Source organism: Cephus cinctus, unplaced genomic scaffold (genome assembly GCF_000341935.2).
Source record: "Cephus cinctus unplaced genomic scaffold, Ccin1 Ccin1_scaffold0084, whole genome shotgun sequence".
Classification (NCBI taxonomy): Eukaryota; Metazoa; Arthropoda; class Insecta; order Hymenoptera; family Cephidae; genus Cephus; species Cephus cinctus.
In genome coordinates this window covers 202,512-224,749 of record NW_014332824.1, presented here as the reverse complement: position 1 = coordinate 224,749, position 22,238 = coordinate 202,512, and the positions used below count along the sequence as shown (strand labels likewise).

General features: G+C 34.0%; 2 protein-coding genes across 3 annotated transcripts in view; one reads left to right on the top strand and one right to left on the bottom strand.

The window, feature by feature from the left end:
* LOC107271798 (putative mediator of RNA polymerase II transcription subunit 12) overlaps window positions 1-16,258 on the bottom strand; it is a 40,627-nt gene extending 24,369 nt beyond the window's left edge. Inside the window, exon 1 of one of the 2 annotated variants that reach the window (XM_015748222.2) lies at window positions 15,889-16,258. The gene's annotated coding sequence lies outside the window, so the exon portion shown is untranslated. Of the gene's footprint in view, window positions 1-1,219; window positions 1,443-15,888 lie in introns of those variants that run through there. The other variant, XM_015748231.2, reaches the window with a different exon arrangement.
* LOC107271830 (solute carrier family 12 member 8) overlaps window positions 10,800-22,238 on the top strand; it is a 22,273-nt gene continuing 10,834 nt past the window's right edge. Inside the window, exon 1 of the mRNA XM_025089208.1 lies at window positions 10,800-10,880. The gene's annotated coding sequence lies outside the window, so the exon portion shown is untranslated. The remainder of the gene's footprint in view (window positions 10,881-22,238) is intronic.

The window sequence follows — 22,238 nt, the reverse complement described above, 5'->3', positions numbered from 1 at the left end:
CTCAAAACCAATGTCAACTTTCTATATACAGCTCATTCACAATAACTCGTCAAAAATAATCACGGTAAAAGCTTAATAACAAACATATAGTTTTAGGATACTATTAGTACGTTCAAAGTAAGTACTTTGGAATTCCTGGCACGGACCCGCCAAGTAGTACTCGATACGGAATCAGCTAAAGTTTTAATAATTGTTAAATAACCATTAAATCATAATCAACTACGGGAAGCAGTAGTAATGTAAAAGAGTAGTGAAAACGTTATAGGAAATTTTGAAAATACAACTAAAATGATGGGCCAGTGCTAGATCATATAATAGCAAACATGTAGTGACTTATGTACTTGGCCTCGATAATCTGATATCAATACTTTTTATTAGAGGAATGCACAGCACTCTTGTACTTGGCGCAGTTTTTTACACGTAAGTGTTTTTTGAGCGATATTACACTGCTCAACGCTACTGAGGCCGACTACTCGATGACGCCATACTGTAGTAGTATGAACGGCAACGGCACAGCCCGACAACACCGTGTCACGTTACGCTTATTTCCCCAGTTGGCCTTCATGCGGCAGCACCGTCAACTCGAGACGAGTTCGTCGTTCGTCGAGTTCAGTTCGTCGAGCTGTTCCATTCCCCCTTAACATGAGATTTACCGTTTATTCTTATTTTTGCTTTCTTTTTTAGAATAATCGTCCCTGTCATTTTCTGTGTTTACTGCCTATTACGAAAAGTAATGTAACCTGTATATTTTTTTCGACATTCCAAGATTCAACTATTGTATTACAGCACTGAGCCTTGAGCCATATTCCTTCATGGGACCGATTTTTCTTTTGTTTCCTCTGGTATGTTACACTTGATGATGTACGCATATTCGTGTTACCTAAAGAATACATTGCTAAGAGTATGAATGCACTACACTAATAGTATAGTAGTATGTTTCATTTTATGATCATAATGTATATGAATGTATGCTGTGAAAAGCTATGATAATGCTCAAAGTGTATATAGAATCATTCTCCTGGTATGCCTTTGCGATACACATGAAATGGTATCTAAGCATATAGAAATAAGTATTATGATTTTGCAAAAGCGTGACTACTTGCAAACTCTCCCAATAAAAGATCCATGAAAGTAAAGATGCGCTCGCGTAATTGCAGCAAGATTGGGAACGCATTACGATCAAACTTTCTCTGTGCGAAAGGGCAACGTTTTTGCGTACCTCCAACACGGATCCCTCCTTCGTTTAGTTTCGTTTAGTCGGACGCAGTTTCTGAACACGCCTTGAAGTGATCGTGTGAAGGAACGTCAGTGAGCAGCTAACACGCAAGTGAATTTTTATACTAAAACTCACATGCTATTAGAAAAACAATATATTTGTTCATTTTTTGCAATACTACTGCTTGTACAGTCAACCGCATTAATGGTGACAATGGTAGACGCCGTGCGGTGAGGTAGGAGAGGAGATTTGGGAGACGACTGCTCGCGTATCTTGGCTTATGCGTGCAACGCAGAAAGCATTACGGTGCGAGCGAGGCACCAGAGCGTCGCTCGGTGCGTCCTTCTTGCACAGCACTAGCGTAAGCGAGATGCCAACAAGGCCCCTCATGCGCAATAGGGAGCTTGGTGGGGAACCGCTCGTGTCCGGGCGCACGCTATTACCCTCTCTCACAGCTTAACGCTCTATGACGAGAACAGCTACTACCCCGATAAGAAATGAGAAGGAGCTATGGGACTTTCGGTAGTAGGAATGAGATAGACTTTTCGATTATCCATCCTCGTCAAACAGCGTTAATAAGAAAAAGAGAGATATATGCGACGTGGTGGCTGGGAACAAGTATCCCAGCGTCTAACGCATTGAAGCGTCCTACCGTGCGTCTTTTTCGCACAACACGAGTATAAGCGAGACGGCGATAGGTTCCTGAGTTGCACCTATTCACAATGCGTTAGACGCTGTGACACTTGTTCCTAGCCACCACGTCGTATATATCTCTCTTTTTCTTACTAACGCTGTTTGACGAGGATGGATAATCGAAAAGTCTATCTCATTCCTACTACCGAAAGTCCCATAGCTCCTTCTCATTTCTTATCGGGGTAGTAGCTGTTCTCCTCGTCCTAGAGCGTTAGTCTGCGAGAGAGAGCAAGAGCGTGCGCCCGGACACTAGCAGTCCCCCACCAAGCGCCCTATTGCGCATGAGGGGCCTTGTTGGCGTGTCGCTTACACTCGTGCTGTGCAACAAGGACGCACCGAGCGACGCTCTGGCGTCTCGCTCGCACCGTAGCGCTTTCTACGTCCCACGCACAGGCCAATCTCCTCTCTTACCTCACCGCACGGCGTCTACCGTTATTACCATTAATGCGATTGACCGTACTGTGCTTGGTAAAATAATGTAACGTATTAATGGGTGCATAACAAATTTATTCCCATGATCGCTCAATTCAAATGCTACTACTAACGATCTAAGCATTTGCTCAATTACCAACTTGTTACAATCAGGTAACAGAAACAAGTTTTATATATTTGAATAGATTTAAAGGGAAAACTAATTAGCAATACAAAAAAAAATAATTACTGGAATACCGAATTGTATTAGCTCGACCATTCTTCATCTTATCATAAAGATAATAATAATACCATTTTACTCGGATAATTCAGTATACAGACGCTAATGCTTTAACTACATCGAGTAAGAACCATTTACCTGAGTTTTAAAATATTTTTATGTTTATGCATATAAAATATGATGTATAGTAATGTTACTGTAGTTGTTATTAATTTTCTTGTTTAAATATGTATAGAAAAAAAAGTTGTAGTCTAGTTTTATTCCTGATATATTATTGAGTACTATGGTTCAAGCAAAATTGTACTCTAAGTATGAAATCAAATAAAACCCACTCAACCCAAAATAAAAATAATGTCAATAAGTGCATATATTGTTTTATATTTGAATATAACCAAAATGACAAAAACAGAGTAAGGCAGCGTTTTCTGTATTAAACAACTGTCAATTAGTGAAATAAGGATTGTTCTTAAGTAGACACCATTATGAGCTTTGTATTACCTAGAACGCCAACTTTTATTTACAAAGTGCAGTACAGTGATGCAGCATTCAGCAGATGTGATCATTATGCAGCGAAGGTAGGTACTTTGTCAACACACTCAATGTAGGTTGCCAGATTTGCTCATTAATATATGTTTGCTACGTAGTTATTGAATTAACAGTATTTTAGAGCGTATAATGATGATAACATAAAGTGAACTTTTCATGAGTCTTTATCCCATCACATGCTTATTATAACATAAGGAAAAAAACTGCATGTTATATTGTACATAATATTAGATACTTTCTTAATTTTATATTTATAGTTAGTGTATCGACGAGTTTACGTATATCGCATGTACTCTCATTTGATCATAATAGAATTTATTAACACGTTGGCACAGTATTAATAAACGAATATGCTGGTTTGTATTCCAGTTGTATTTCCAAACTCATACGTAAATTATAGCGACCCGAAACTTGTAATTCTCAAATCAACATAGGTGAAAATTCGAAATCGTACTTTTTATTTTTAGAGCAAAATAAAATAAAACTCTTAAAAGAAAAAAATCAATTGTGACACCTTTTTCAAGTGTTTGTAGATGAAATAAGGTTCTGTAATGTTCGAAACAATCGGAATGCAGAAACCCTAGCAATGCTAAAAACTAATCTTTCGTCAAATAGATAAATTGTCAATTAAAGCAGAAGTCGAGGTGTCTACATTGAGAAAAATATTATTGTCGCAATACCACGTGAACTCTAGTAGTTTCAAAAACTTTTACTCAAAACTTCTAATAATTATAGATGATTTTAATCACGCGACGTGAGAAACATGCAATCCGCAGTACGATCAATTAACGAATGATACATACTGATATTTAAAGTTGACCCTGTTGAATTACTTGCAGCAAGTGCATGAAAAATGTAACTGACCGTTACTAGCATTAGAGCATGATTAGTAGCGGCGCAGAGAAACTCATCTCTTATTCACATTCCCATTGGAATTAATCGAAATATTAAATTCAGTTTTTACTGGCTAATAAGATAATAAGTTAAGGAAGACTCGTGCCAGCTTTAAATTTAACGCATGAATTATGCCATTATGTGCCGGATAATAATTTATGAACTATTTGAACGATCGGTAACGTAGCAATTTTAATGAGCAATCCATTGATGCAACTTCCAATAGCATTGTGATTATATGGTACTTTTCTTTACGATGCATGTAAGTCATGATTGTACATAAGCGTACAATTGCTTGCCATACACAAGCAGTAATTTTACACTTTCTGCTCAAGTCGTAATTTTAATTTACTGCTTGATTAGGCAAATGTTACATCCGTCCCCGTTTAATTGTGAATACAGTGTGAATTTATAATATTTGATGAAGTGTTTTAGGTAACATTTTTGCGAATTATTGGGCTAAATGTTTGGAAATAAAACAATTAAAATGCATCATCAATCAGCTTAACATATCATAGTGTTAAGGTTGGTGATCAAGTCTTCCGCGGAGACAGCGGGAAGAGGGGAGGCTCCTATGCTTTTACATTGCGTGAAGTCATCACTACCAACCTACTTATATAAAATATTCGTGACTTTAAATTCGGCACTACGTAAGAATTCTGAGGTTCCGGATAGTTGATTAGACATAATAATTATCTAGAACCCAATTGCAATTGACAAATGATAAATATCATCCGTTTATGAAGATATTATATGAGCGCAAGAAATCTGGCAGCGCCGCATCGAATTTTCGAGAATTCGTGTTTCGAGGTTCGAAGTCATAGGCGCCAGTAGCTTGCCGTCAGTCGCGCAGCACTTCGAGTAGCCCAGAGGAGCCATGCCGTTTGTTTTTCCTTGAAAAGTTAGAATGGCAAATTAGATAGAAAATTAGAATTTGGTACTAAATGTTTTAATTAATAACTAATTGAGCCAAAGGATGAATGTTTATCAAACATATTCGATTTAGAATGTTACCGTTTGATAAATTATATGTATATTCCGAGAGAATAAAAAGTATGAATACTATATACTTGTTTGATTCGAATTACGCGCATTTCGCGTTTGCTGCTTGTGCCGCACTCGTAGAAATGCGGCGCTGCCAAATTTGTAGGGAGCCATCAAGCTTCCCTCATTTTTTCGACGATTTATCTCATATTTATCGCGATTTCTCTGCAATTTCCCTTATAATCATAAATTTGTTTGCATCATAATGATCCTCATACTCCATTGTATATAATATGTGTTTTTTATAATGATGTCATTAATCACACGGAAGATATAAGTGAAGATATTGTATAAGAAATGAGTTGTTTTTTTTTCGACTAAGCCCTATTTCGCTAGATTCCTGTGAGCTCTTTTGAACCTGAATGTGGCAAATTTTCCAAAAACTGTCTATGTAAAGCACACGGTAAAAGTACAATTGTCACAAAAAGAAACTTATCGTGATCTTTTAAAATCTCATAAAATTCTAAGTTTGAGGAGGAAAGTAAGGTTAATATTTTGACTCAGGAACTTACTCCAATCCATCCACTTGTATGATTTAGCTCTGATAACGTGATATGATTGCATTTAGTGTTAATGCTACGATATATTATATTAAAAATCTTCAAGCATCATTTAATGTATCGACTGATGTAATTGCCTGTTTGCGCTGATATCTTTGTTTGTTTTTAATTTATAATTATTTTAGTATCAAGTTCCGTAGTTATATAGACAATTAAAAGATAAACATACATAAGCAAACAACTTTCTGTTTTTCGATTTTTACGTAAGTTTAATTCGGCATATCTAATTTGGGAAATAATCCTTCACAATTAAACGTTCTCACGATTAAGTATTGTTATATCATGATGTACTGATGTGGGAGATAGGAAATGTATTCTCTACAGTGTTGTGTTTCCATAATGAGAAAAATTTTTGATTCAGCGTGGTCTCATTTTGCGCCATTACATAAGAATTTGGAGAAAAGTGTATGTATGCCATGTCAGATACTTTTTCCCTATTGAGTATTGAAATCTGATGTATTCCAAAAAGTACAGCAAATATTTCGGTATTGCTTTTTATTACATGTAAACTTTGTTCAACGCAAAAGCCTCCGTTTTTCTGGTTATTTCTAGGTCAAAACAATTCGCAATATAATAGCAAAGTACTTTTATACATTAAAATTCGTTCCGCTGTAGTGACGACATGTATATTATACTTATTAGCATTATTTAACTCTATCATTTAGGTCCATTTATGTATACAGGGTAGGGCAAAAATCATGGTACAACCGAGAAACTGGTGATTCCTCATAGAAAAGTAAATCGGAATTGCAGAGTAATTTTTTTCTCTAATACAAGACTTCATTTTTAATAAAACCGACTTTAAAAATCCATCAGTTACATGTCCACTTGACTAATACTCGACTTAAGGCATCGCGCTAGAGATACTACTTTCTTTTATATTTGTATACAATGTCAGGATTTTTTTTTTTCGTATTCATATACAATGCCACGCTAAAAACTTTTTATGTTTCTCTGATTCGGCGAGCACAATTTTGTATGTAAAAACGAGATCGACATTTTTAGCAATACGTAAATTAATAAAATACATTCAAGTTCACGTGTACCCGATGGATTTTTGAAGTCGATTTTCTTAAAAATGAAGTCTCGTAAAGAAAAAAAATTTATTTTGCAATTTCGACTTACTTTTCCATGAGGAATCACCACCTTTTCGGTTGTACCATTATTTCCGCCCACCTTGTATATCTTTGCACTCCGGAATATCTGCCTTTCTTACTAATTTTTACTTTTCTTTTCCTGTTTCCTTTGACTTATTTCCGCTTTTGCCCAGTTTTTTCTCTTTCTTATAATTCTATATTCTTTTTTGCCACAGACATTCATTTCCTGTCCTGTTCATGATCTGTATAGAGTAAATAAAAAATAAAGCATTACTCTATAATCCTAAACAGTTTCTTGCTAGATTGCTATAATCTACTTATACATGTAGCAGGGTTTTCACAAAATTGCTGAACATAGTGTGTATGGTTGCATTCTGTATGAAAAATGGATAAACCTTTCTTATTCGGAAACGTTCTTAGGTTTATATTTAGAATCTTCGTTTTAGAATTCGCTTAATGAGACTTTAATTAAATGATATTCTGATGTTTGAAAGATGAACTATATTCAGAGTCTTCATTTAAGTGACTTTTAATTAAAGGCTCTCCGATGGAGAAATCGATATGGCAGTACTGCACGTCAGAGCTCAGTTGCCGTAGCAACGGTAAAACAAGTTTCTGCGCATGCTCAAAGCGCATCATTGTCTTGTTAAAATTTCAAGCTGTTCCCAAAATAAAAATAAACATTAAAAGAACAATTTTTACTTCAGCAAATACAATTACCATGATAAAATATGCAGATGTCTGGCATTTTTAGTTTAAAGACGGCGCAAACAGAAAAATCCTGAAACTTCATATTTTGTGCCATATATTTGTCTCTATGGGCTCTGGACGAATCACTCAATCAATCTGATTACTACTACTTACGAAAAACTCAAAAGGATGTGAATAGATCGATAATATTTGCAAATATTTAGCATCCATGAAATTAATTTCCTTTTTGTATTGGCAAATTCGTAGGGTGCGATCACATGGTTAGGGTCATGCCTCAAGGCATGACCTTTTATCTTGGTATTACCAAGGTTAATTGGTATAATACCATTATCTTGATATTTTCAGAGACGACTACTCTACGATAATTTTAGATAGCAATTTTTACAGAAGAAATGGATAAGTTTCTGTTTGACACGTTAATTTTGTACATTTTATAAGTGCAAAGTGAAGAAATCCTATAATTAAACGAAAATTTGTATGGGGACTACTGTCATTGATCGCAACATTTATGTGCTAAGCTATCCTAACCTTACCTAATCATATTACCTAACATTATTTAACCCTTAAAAAACCTAATATAGTATAAAATTATTGTGTCGGACTCGGTCACCAACGATATTTGTATAATTAAAATGTCATATTTTATATGATTCTTTTATAATAAAATATTTTAAGAAAATCTTCCAGTTAAAACGTCTAATAAATAGATGATTTTATGAACGATATACAGGATATTTACCAAAATAGGAAGACTATTTTTATAATGGTTAGGCGCACCACCTTTAAAGCGTGCTGAAGATTTCTATTCCTAAGGGATCGATGTTAATTGAAACATACATCTCGTTTGTCGAGACAAAAATTTCGATATTTTTTTTAATACGTATGTTGAAAGTAAAACATCGTTAGAGTATATCGTACAAGTTTGAAGTCGAAATTCGAAGAATTGTTAAATTAACATTAAGTATCAAAAAGAAACTTCCTTCTGAATTCTTTCCTTATAAACTTTGATCGCGTTTTTCTTGAAACGACATTTATCGTAAACTATCAAAGATATCAATTTAAAACCTGGCATATATTTATAAAAGTGATCTCCTTATCCTGTGAACTTTAATAAAAATTGATAGTTCAGAACTTTCTTGTTTATAAGTGAAAAATAATAACTACAAAATCAACACATTTTTTGTGGGCCATTTTGTAAAATTTTTGTTTTTTTCAATTTATTGTATTTCACAGGACATTATAATATCATAGATAAGGAATTTTTTTGTTTTTTATTTCAGAAATCTGGGAAACTGTGAAACAGTGATGTCAGAGGGAAAAATCTTTTTGCACTACCAAGGCGTTATCTTGTAATCTAATAAAGAATTGATACATTTACTTGACAAGAATCATGAATGATCTTTTATAATTATTGTATATACCCGACAAATCCCAAATGAAAGTAACAAATAGCTTTTCTAAAACAAAATCCCAAGGAAGTGCAGTTTTCCTTAATTGGGGGTTCCTTAGATCTTGTAGGCAATATTAATGCTTAACGGCTTTGTGACCTTTATTTTGATAATTTATATATAAATAAATGTGATCTACGAATTTTGTTTAGAGATTCGGCTATATATCCATTAGAAATTGAATATTTGTTCAGTATGCATGTCGAACGATGTAGAGATTAGTATAAGGCTTAATAAAAAGAACTTCGAATTATTAATAGTCTTGTCATGTAAGTGAAAATGTCTTACGTGTTCCTTGCGTGTGCACACGTAGATGTACACGAATGACGGTCAGCTGAAAAATATATACTTCTATGCACCTGTACGGAATTCCGTCCACAAGGTTAACCTTGCGGATTCCATTTTTTACCGCAAACGTTTGAACTTTTTGATTTTTTACTACTGATTCAAACAATCACGCTACCTATAGTAGCTACAGTTGCCTAACTTTCATTACACTTGACAATTAATAAACATCCTTAAGTATAATGAATAGAAATTAAAAAATATTTGTTGGTATAGTTATTTTCTAATGTCAGGAAATAGGGATTTCGTGATGTAAACAATTAAAATATAACTCATAATGATGGTAAATATGTCATTAGACACATATGAATTACTAACATAGCCATATAAGAATAGACCATGCGAGACATAGACTGGCGCGTAAATGGCTGCGACAGCGGGATAGAAAGAGAACACTGCATAGGAGGCCCTCCTGTCCTTATCTAATCACAATGACCACAATAACTCAACAATTCCAGCGTACTAAATTCAGTGCGTCCATTATGTGTAGTTGGTGTTCGTGCATGCCCGGTTAGACAAAGATAAGACGGACCATATGCTGTTGTCTCGTTTTATTCCGCTGTCGCTTTCTTCGCCCACTCCTGTAGTCTATTCTTATGTGTCTATGATTACGTACTAATTCCTTTGCAACAAGTATAGATACTTGCTATACTGTATTTTGTCACTAATCTATTTTTTTTTTTTTTGTAAAATTAGTGAGACAAAGGCAAATTCCATTAACAATATATCAATACAATACAAATTGGAGTTTGAATTCTTGCGCGTGTCATCCGACAGAAAAAATAAACCATACAATAGATAAAGATTAGGTAAAACAGATTTGTATTCAATCTGAGTGACCTTGGATAAATACTCTACTTTCATGGTAATACTTTTTCCTACGCTATCAGCAGAACTGAGTATAGAGTGTCCCTCTATGTTTTGTAACAAAAATGTTACAATAAACTCCTGCCGGCCACCTGGCTCGACGGCACCACTGGTCCCGAGCATAAGTATTTTGTATCTTATTGAGAATTACTGTTTATTGCGTCTATTTAGCGTTCTAGGTCTATTGTACTTAGGATAAGATCCCTCCTCTCCACCCTTTCCTCCCTGTCACCATTTCCCGTAGGGCACTGGCTCGAGGACTGTCATCGTGGACCTTCTACGAGGACAATAACATCCCAGGAAGGATTGAGAGAGCGGCTGAGAGAGAGGAACGTCCGTGCAGCCCACCACGGCCGCCAAGCATATGCAGTCCCGGTGCAGTCCCGTCACACGGGTAGTACACAGGCCCGTGTGGCAATGGTAGAACCCTCTCCCTTCGAAACCGCGAATGTGCCCGGGAGAAAGTTTGACAGGCATGGAGGCGGCCATGTTGACCGGCGCGCGACAGCTAGCGCCGTGCCACCCGCCCGCAAGGCCCTGGAAGGCCCGCCAGCGGAAAGGACCAATGCCCTGCCATGCCGGAACTGCTAACCAATGCCGAAACACGTAGCCCTCTCAGCCCAGCGATCCCACCAATTACCGAGGCCCTGGAGGCCTATGGACAGAAACAACGAGGACCGAAAACACCGAAGATTTCTTCACTTCGAGCCAGGGTAGTGTGCGAGATAGGGCGATTTGCGACTTTGAGTGAGAGTGAAAGTGTGCAATCATTTGAGATTATTGTATCGAGTGTTGCGGAACTGTTGCGTGAGTATTGAGTGATTGCGTTTTCCTTTTCTTTTTCCCTACCCCCTTTTTTGCTTTTGCGCTTTGAGAGATAGTAGATTCTCTTTTGGATTTAGCGAGCCGTCCCCACGTGGACCGACCTTTTGTTCTTTTGCGTAGCTTTTTCTTTTTGAGTTTAGCCTGGCCTTCAGCCAACAGCTTGCGGCCAGTGGTATATTGCGTGCGTTCTAGAGTAGTAGTTTGCGCCCTTTTTGAGAAACCCCCGTGCCCTTTTCCTTCCCCGCCCGTTTTTGACTATTGTACAGCCGAGGTATTTGTAAGTAGCCATTGTTGCGTTCAGGAACCTTCCTCCCTGAGACCCCTCCCCTCTTCCCCCGCTAGCCATGCCTTTTCGAATTACAGTAAATATTCAAGGACCTTCTGAGACCACTCGACGGTGCTACGAAGTATAAGTAGCTTGCGCCCAAGTTGTGTTCGCGTATTATTTCGTGCCGGTAAGCCCTCCTGTCCCTCCTGCCCCGTCACCATCTTTGCGTATTCATCCTTCCCCGACTCCCCTTCCCGCTAGTCCGTTTAAAGGTCCGTTGCGACACCGCGTGCTCCCGCGTGAGCGCCGCATGTTATTGTTTAGTTTTGCGTATTTGGAGCGACATATTTTGCTAGTGTAGTAATTTCTGATTTCTCTTCTTTTCTATTTTTCTTTGTATTGGCATTTGTTTAACTAATTATATTCTTTCCTATTTCACACCGTGTACCCTTTCTTTTCGCGTGCTCCCTTCCTTTTGAGTCCCTTTTATTTGCGATAGCTAATTCGAGCCGACTCTGGGCGGATATAATTTGCCCAGCACGTCATAGTTTATAACCTTTTTTATTCTTCTTTTCACAACTACGTAGCTGCGATAGGTAAAGGCAATTAATTAAAAAATTAGAGCAAGGAATGTTTTTTAGAAAATTGAACTGTAGGTAATCTTCTATTTTATTAAAATATTTCAGACTCTTTTAATCCTTATATTTTATAGAAACATTTTCTTTCTAGCTGGTCTAAGAAAAATTAAAAAAAGCAACTGCTAAGTACAGTGAGAAGGAACCGTATTTATAGTCATAGATTTTGTTACTTTAAGCAGTAAATAATGACTCTGATGAAGCTGCAGTTTTAATAACCGATCTAGTTCCTGGATGGCGATACTGAGAATGTTCCCCTAGTAGTACTATACTAGGGTAATACAAGCATAGATTTAAGAGGTAAATAGACTGGATATCTTACGGGACATGGTGACACAAGCCTGGGTGTTGCGAACACCTATAAATGGACTTTATCCATTGAAATGCTACATATATTCCACATATCAAAATCGCGAGGCCTCAGAATACACGGGCATATCTAATCTATTTACAATATATTCAGTCAAAGATACAAGGGATATCATGGCAATACATTATATAATACACGTGTATTTGTAATCGATAATATTGCACTGAATATTGAGACATCTGCAAATACTAGTATATCATATCCAAGAATTTAATTTGTTGTACACACACACACGCACGCACGCACATACACTCATATATGCATATAACCACACATATAAACACACCTTCTACACTAAAAACTAGAAATTTTTAAAAAGAAAAATAGCTATGATATATATATATAAGATTTTAATAAGATATTTTGAAATTATTCGTGAGATAATGGAATGTTGAGACTTTTGCTCTAATTATTTTCAGTGTCTCACTACAATATTCTATTCTCAAGTACTTGAACAGTGTCGATTTGTTGCTTGCAATAGGCTTTGAATAAAATTAAGTACTGTCAGACAATCAGGTGAAGCACTCCTCTGCTTAAAAATCCAATTAAAATCTATAGATATTCGATTTAATAATAATCGAATTCAATCTCGGCAATTGGAGATATTCTGATTGAAAATAATTCTGAATGAATAGGTTATCATATCTAATATAATTTTATTGGTGATTACCCCATAGATAATCATTAATGCGGGTTTGATACGTGGATCCTAGCTTGTGTGAATATTTGTACATTACATCGTGTGTAACCGGCAAATCTTGCGCATGACGTATCAGCGATGCTTTCAATGTAGAATCGAATGCACACCTATATATATATACATACGTATAGCGAAAACTGTAACACTTTGATGCAACCTAGATGACCATAACAGGAAGGAAAATACTGCTTCCGCTCTGCATACGCGATTTATCATAATATTCGACACGTTCAAATATTATACGCGTGTACATTTGTGCCTATATGACATAGCTACTTAAAAGGGTTGTGAAACTTAAGCAGCAGTCTTGAATTGCCAATGATAAAAACGACTAATATCTATTTAGCGGTTATTCTGCTTCAAATATACCCGTTAATATATTCTGCATAGTTATGAAGAAATCACACAGCACTTTTGATATAAATAAAATATTCAAAAAGTAATCCGACAGAAATATTTTCACGTATATTAGGTTCAGATAGAAATGTTTGGATCCAATTGTTCATTCAATTTCACTTTTACTCCGGATTTCTTTGTTGAAAAGTGATATTCAAACAACTTAACCTCACAGTGTATGTAAGTTAGTACGTACGACCGAGGAGTATCTATCAAATTCATGTTATTTCCGTTTTTCGCAAAAGACAATTTAAGAAGCTCAAATTTTTACAGCAACCCTCACCTACTTTTATTTTGAGTATTTTAAGAATACGAAACTGTACTATATTTTTTTCTTTATTTTCTCTGTTAAATAATGGTTAATATATTCTGGAATATATCGAATTAAGTATCAAGAAACTCAAGAATTAATTATAAGTTGTACGATAAGTAAGGTGGGTACACTACAGAATTAACAGTTGAGTGATGGTCATAAGACCGCACCCAGCAATGAACATTCTAATTGGTTTGTCATTTGTAATAGTTAAGCCTGATATTGCTGTTCTTACTTAACTTTCATATATAAAACTTGAATATTAAAAAATAATTTTTAAGTCGTCATTACCCTACATATTAGGTAGATTTTAAACGATATAATTTATTGCGAATTATTACATTGATTATTATCATGAATTATTTTATGAAAGTAGTATGTAGATAGAATAAATGATATCAAATAGTTTATTCATATATTTCATTATGAAAACCTCGATAATACTTTCGCCAGATGTGCAGATGGAATTAATTAATGGCGGTGCTTCCACTTTATACCGGCAAAAGAAAATACAACAATGAATCCGTAACAGCCTAGATATCTACTTCTTAGTTACTTTTATCCCAGCACGTTTCCTAAACGTCCGACTACCAATCAGAGCACGGATATATTTACCATTAAGTTTATATAGATATAAATAATGTATAATATACATATATTGCACCAATAACGTAAATAATAAAATATTATAATTATTATTTGTGCTTATGATTTAAATAATATATAATTACGTGCAGTGTAGTAATATGGGTATATGTGTCTATGAGTATCAACATTGATATAAAGTGTAATGTATCAAAACTTTTTATTTGATTAAATTTGTATTTCGTTAATTATGTTATTGTAATGATATTATTCTAAGTTGCAGTTTGACCTTAATAAAAAAAGAGTTTAATAATTATTTATAGACTTTGGTCCACTTGTGATGCCAACACAACAAAATCTCTCCGTTCCGAAATCTAAATTGTCCGTGAAAAGCGACAATCAAACTTGACCGATTATTTATCCTTCATCTTTTAAGTAGGTAAAAGCGAGCCGAATTGATTCAATGTGAGTAATCAATCAGCGGTATTTGGCATTCTACTAATAAAACTACCCATTTTATTTATATATTGGAGATTCTCTCTCACGTGCTAATATTTGTTCTTAGTACCGCAATTTATGTTTCTTAGAAAATACCGTTCATCAATAAAATTACTACAGTCGGTCTAAGAGTAAAATCGCTAGAAATGACAAATAAGAACACGTGTTTCGTACTAGGGACTCTCGTAGCAAAATTTCTCAATTGCCAATGCCCTTTTCCTGGAATGAATGATTTTCCATTGATTTCTATTGATTTACCACACATTACCTTTGATAAAAAAACAATGAAAAATTTTATTACGGCTCTCGGTTTTCTATCTGTCACTTTAAGCTATTGGACCGACTATATATAGGTTACTAAAATGGGAATAAGAAGTGTCCAATGAAAACCTGTTCAAGTATAATATAGGTGTATTGGTTGAAACATATGTATTAGAAAATAGTTTGGCATCATTTTACTTCATTCTCATTATGTGGCATATTTTTAAATCTAAAACAATGAATATTCCACTGTGTTAAATAATGTATAAAAAAAGCCATAGGTAACTTAATGGGGATTTTAATATTATTCATTCTTTAGAATAATACATTAATAATATAGATCTAGTATCGTAAGATACAAGTTATACATATCTATTTACAAAAATAAATTTATCTAAATAAATTTATATACTCCTCCACATAAATATTTTTAAAATTAAAATATCGATATTACTTCAAATTTGAAATGTATGTGTAATTTAAATTCTTTTAAGTGATCAATTAGTTTCACTTCGTAAAAATTATCATAAAGATGCTTTTAAGCGAACAAGTGTAACTTTGTATTTACCCTGCGATTGACAGTAATTGTTCTCACAATTTGTTGTTCCATGTTATAATATTTATCAACTATACTGCAATAGAATGTTGCAGATATCAATCCCTAACCTGTGTAAATTATTTATCCCGCACAATATAATAGTGTGCCACAATAAATACGACAAAACCAACATTTTTATAACCGGGGACTTTTTTTTCCAGTATACTAGAGAAGATGGCCCTTCGAAGAAGAATTTGTCTCACAGTATGATGTACATAAATAGATATATAGACCACATCGACATATGCATAACAAAAATTAATACTCTACAATCAAGAATTGCATAAAACAAAAATTGAAATACCATGTTCATAATGTAAAGTAAATAAGAGAGAAAATGTTATAAGTCTGCACTTTGATACTTACATTAGGAAACTTGTACTACTTGTATATATCACACAGACACATTCATATATATCGAGTTTCACACACAAAATAAATACGCAAATAATTCCAAAAACAACTCTAAGAAGATTTACTTAAAAATCGTTACACGAATCGTTAAGATCATTTAGTGCGCGACTCCGCAGAAATACTGACCGCAGATCTTGCAACCAGTCAGCGTTGGGCCCAAACGTTTCGCCTTTCCAACTAACAGCTTGTTTCCCCTCTCGAACGATGAATTCAAAAGAAAGTAGGCTTCACGTGACTACGTTCTACCTTCCAACCATCGCTCCCATCATGTAACCTCATCATTAACTTTTCTTCATTCTCCTCAATTTCAACCTCGTTCTTTCGCTTATTTTTCAACAATTCACTATTCGCTTTCTATGAATTACTTACAGGGTAATATGAATTATTGATATTTTACGATAGATATAGAATCATTTTTGTTCAGAGTATAGAATATTGTCATGATTTAGTAACAACATTTATTGGTGTAAATTTATATATATTGTTTTCATGATGAATATTTTTTTAGGTTTTTTTTTGTACGGTGTCGGACTCTTATTCGTATATTATATTCTTTATTTACGCATTCAATTTATATTTCATTTTTTGGAATTTTTAATTATTCAAAATATTTTTTAAAGTTCATCGTATCCATTCTATAATACCATAGAAGCTTTTTTGCAGTTGTAACTCATTTTAAATAAGTAGGAGACAATGCATTAAATATATATATAATTATTCTATAAAAAGTGATGAGATATAGTTTGATATCACTTCTTTGACAGAATATCTTGACTCGCTTAATGTTACACTTCAAGCTAATCACAATTCATATCCTTATGGATCATATACACATGCACTATAAATACGATGAGAAATTACAGTCGAATCATCTGGTAGATACGAGAAGACTCCGTTATGACATAATTACTTAAGAAAGTTTCAGATGCTAATATGAATTCTAGAAGAGAAGTAGACTAACCGGTAGTGACGTTACGTGCTTTATGAATACAATCATGTATACGTATTTGTGTATACCAATGTGTATACAATCCAATAATGTTAAATATATATAATGCTAATTTGTGTAGCACTGATATTTATACTTTATGTCATATAGGAAAAGTAAAAATTCTCATTAGGCAGATATTTATTGTACATTTCCATTGTAAGTAAATACATATGTTATACTATAAAATTTCTTATTTTCTTAATACTTAAGTATTCGCGGTCATCGTGAGATCTTTAAGTATGTCACTAGAAACTATAGCCATCAGGACGTACATCTGAAAAATTTGTATTAATATATACAAAAAATCCTGCTTACGACTATAGTCATTATATTTTGCGGTCTTTTTTTTGTTGGAATTTTATATTTAACTATACCTCGATCATAAAAAGTATGCAGAAACATGTCATTTAAGTAAAGCCAGGTTCCATCGACCCCAAGTGAATACCTAAAAGCTAAAAGAAAAGAAACGCTGTTTCACGGAAAACTTGTTCGAGAGCGATGGGTGGGGGTGGGAGGGGAGATTTATGCAGCAATACCACACTGCATCTAAACCAATTAACCATAGTTTAATCCGCATGTAAATAGTACTCAAGTGTTTACGGAAGTAATAGAAATATAGGTATGTGTGCCAAATTGAAATTTATATCTCTTCCTCTGATTCTTACTATCAATAACTTTTCAGTAATTTTTTCTCACGGCTAAGTAATACTTGTGATAAAAAGATTATATATTATAGAATATATTAATTAAATGAGTATAAACTTAATTTTTTTCCTTAGTTTTGAAGTAATAGTTTTAGTTTGTACGTGTAAATAAATATTTTGATAAAATTGTGGACTCTCGAAACTGTATATGTATATCCGGTTTACATGGACGGTAAGACTTAGCATTCTGTGCGGTATGTAGTACACCCATGCATATATATACTTCCCACCATTAAAAAACTTGACAACCATAGTTTTACCGATCAAGTACTACCCAGTGACAGTCCACATCTATGAATTAATCACGTACTTATCTTTTAGTATTATTTTAGAACACAATTCCATTTATATAGGACTAAAACTGCATACAACGTGATTATCGCGTAACTGTTAATCTAAAACTATTCCGAACACACTAAAAATACCTTGAATGTATTTAAGATTTTAATATAGTTGTTGCTATTCTTCTTTGCACGAAATTCGAAAATAGTTTACAAATTTTATTTGGTTTTACATACATTGTTATTAGACATGTATCAAATTTTTTATAAAAGTTTAATAATATTAATAATTCTTGTTACTCTTATTATTATTTCATATTTGTTATTTACAAATACAATAAATCATTTTTTCGGATATATAAATAAGCTAAAAAGTTATATAACGAAATATATGTATACGATAATGTTGTATTGAACATTTGCAAACTTTCTACAAACTACTTCGATTACACCTTGTTATAGAACATTCTAGAAGCATTACAAGGAGCTGTATTTCTTTCGTTTATGGGTTAATAAAATATTATTTTGTACTGGCGGCTATATTATCTTAAATTACGTATCATTTTTACATAATTGTTTTCCATGAAAAGGGTATATAATATTTTGCTTTTCCATCATATAATAATCACTCTATGTAGTAACGTAGTTTAATTTGTACATATTTAAAAAGTTTCATTTGAATCATGTTTAATAAAGTCTTGAAAGACTTCTTTCTTTTAATTATATAACTTGTTCTCTTTTCATATAATTATAGTAAGTTCAAACACGCCTACACGATTTATATAACAATATATGGTTACATCAAGGACATTGTATACAGAATCTGTACATATTTTTCACTTGAAATTTTGTATATTTGTAGCAAAGAACCAAAGTATGAATAGTTCAATAACATATCAGATACGTATAGTCTGTATTTACATATAATATGTAGGTCAACGGTCCATCTTTGTGAGAATGACTTAAATATTGAACCATCGTGGATTTAAAGCATTCCATGTTTTAATATTGATTAATTTTGATTTTTCGTAAGTCAAGAATTTTTCCTAGAAATTCTAGGGCACACCATACATTGATATCTATTGACTTCTAATTTAGGTCGTCATTTTCGTCGCACGAAACTCTTACTTACTTCTACATATTCATGTTACACACCTGGTTGAACGTGACAACACATTTTATGCGTTCCCATTAGAATTTCTACACAGATATATAATTTACTACATAGATGTTGAAATGCTCAATTTTAAACAGTTTTGTAATACGCATCATGTGCATTTAATTCAAGTACAAATATTATTACTCCAGAGAGTGTAATGCATATCGATGAAAAATGTGTATTTATGTAATGTTAAGTTTCATGTATTATATTATTAAGATCTCATATAGAGAATAGCCATTTTGCCACATATTTTCAATTTTATACTAATAAATATGGAAAACAGAATAATAAGAGTGGCATACGTTATCATGTATTTCAAGGTTGTGTAAATTTTTTGATTCAATATTAATTACATTCTTAGTTAATTTTTCAAGACTACTAATTAAAAATTCACTGCATACTTTTTGCGCAATTTGCATAGCTGCTATGTATTCACTTTAAACTAATGGTAGTAGCTGTAGATCAATCTGAATACATCCACATCATTATGATGAGAAAAAATCACGTAACTTCCGGTATAGAGAACATGTAACAACTAAACCTTCATGATCTATCATTTATTAATGGTAAACTTTCACTCGAGTCTCACTTCAACATCATCGGAGTACTTATTCCAATTGTTTAAAAATAACCAAATGGACTACTGGCCTAGATTATCTCATAAACTACGGACGGGGCAGCGAGAATCTTTGTGATGTGGAACTTATTAAAAATAATTATTACTAACCTATCAGAATTGTAATAATTCTGTAAGTAATTTGAGTTTTTTGCATTTAGAAAATTAAAACTTGATGATTAAATACGTGTAAAAGAGAATAGATTAAAAATATTGAGTTTGATTTATTTTGCAAATAAACCAAATTTAACATTTCAAATAATATCTAAAGTTTAGTAAAAGAAACTATTAATGCAATTTGTAAAATAATCCGGTGCCTATATACGTCCACCTTACCTCAAATCATACCTTACAATAGTTTTTAAATGAGAAGCATTTAAGTGCGACCAATCGCGGATGCCAAAGATCGCTGCTTTGCAATAGCTTCCCACAAATTCCGCGCTTAGCAATTGTTTCATAGCCCGAGCGACCGTCGTAGGATTCGTTGACAAACTCCCAATATGGGCATGGGCGTGACTTAGGCTGGCGCAGCAGCTACACGTGCTACGCGCGATCGGCAATTGTTTCGGGATATGCATTCAGCCAGACGACTTAAAGCATTCCATGTTTTAATATTGATTAATTTTGATTTTTCGTAAGTCAAGAATTTTTCCTAGAAATTCTAGGGCACACCATACATTGATATCTATTGACTTCTAATTTAGGTCGTCATTTTCGTCGCACGAAACTCTTACTTACTTCTACATATTCATGTTACACACCTGGTTGAACGTGACAACACATTTTATGCGTTCCCATTAGAATTTCTACACAGATATATAATTTACTACATAGATGTTGAAATGCTCAATTTTAAACAGTTTTGTAATACGCATCATGTGCATTTAATTCAAGTACAAATATTATTACTCCAGAGAGTGTAATGCATATCGATGAAAAATGTGTATTTATGTAATGTTAAGTTTCATGTATTATATTATTAAGATCTCATATAGAGAATAGCCATTTTGCCACATATTTTCAATTTTATACTAATAAATATGGAAAACAGAATAATAAGAGTGGCATACGTTATCATGTATTTCAAGGTTGTGTAAATTTTTTGATTCAATATTAATTACATTCTTAGTTAATTTTTCAAGACTACTAATTAAAAATTCACTGCATACTTTTTGCGCAATTTGCATAGCTGCTATGTATTCACTTTAAACTAATGGTAGTAGCTGTAGATCAATCTGAATACATCCACATCATTATGATGAGAAAAAATCACGTAACTTCCGGTATAGAGAACATGTAACAACTAAACCTTCATGATCTATCATTTATTAATGGTAAACTTTCACTCGAGTCTCACTTCAACATCATCGGAGTACTTATTCCAATTGTTTAAAAATAACCAAATGGACTACTGGCCTAGATTATCTCATAAACTACGGACGGGGCAGCGAGAATCTTTGTGATGTGGAACTTATTAAAAATAATTATTACTAACCTATCAGAATTGTAATAATTCTGTAAGTAATTTGAGTTTTTTGCATTTAGAAAATTAAAACTTGATGATTAAATACGTGTAAAAGAGAATAGATTAAAAATATTGAGTTTGATTTATTTTGCAAATAAACCAAATTTAACATTTCAAATAATATCTAAAGTTTAGTAAAAGAAACTATTAATGCAATTTGTAAAATAATCCGGTGCCTATATACGTCCACCTTACCTCAAATCATACCTTACAATAGTTTTTAAATGAGAAGCATTTAAGTGCGACCAATCGCGGATGCCAAAGATCGCTGCTTTGCAATAGCTTCCCACAAATTCCGCGCTTAGCAATTGTTTCATAGCCCGAGCGACCGTCGTAGGATTCGTTGACAAACTCCCAATATGGGCATGGGCGTGACTTAGGCTGGCGCAGCAGCTACACGTGCTACGCGCGATCGGCAATTGTTTCGGGATATGCATTCAGCCAGACGACAACCGGTACACGGTATCCAAAACGTCATGCACTGAATTTTATAGCAGTCCGGAGGAAAACAGATTATTAAGGAAATTAACATCGGCAGAATTTACTATCTCATTACTACGGTTTATGTAATATGCAGTAAGAAAGGGTGGATACAAGTCACCCTATTTGAGTGTTCACCCGATTTAAAATCGTGGATCTCGAGGAACACACGAATTCATTCGACCAATCCAAAACATGGAACTAGTTCGAGAGTCTCGTTCAGGTGGCGCGTCGATACGCCAAAACACAGCTCCAGATTATCACGTGTAGTATTACTATATATACACGAGCAATCAAAAACGTGGAACTGCTTCGAGGGTCCTCCGCTAAGGTGGTGCGCCGAAACCAGAGAAAAATTGAGACCACCAAAAACAGACTCTCTATGGTTCGAGACCCCTCTATGGAGAGCACTTTCTTTTTACACAAAAACAATGTGCTTTTGCAAATGGGATTACCATATTAAAGAGTGTATCCAATTAATTTATTAATCTTATTACAATAAAGACATAAACAACGACAACCTGCGGGCTTCCACATCACCCA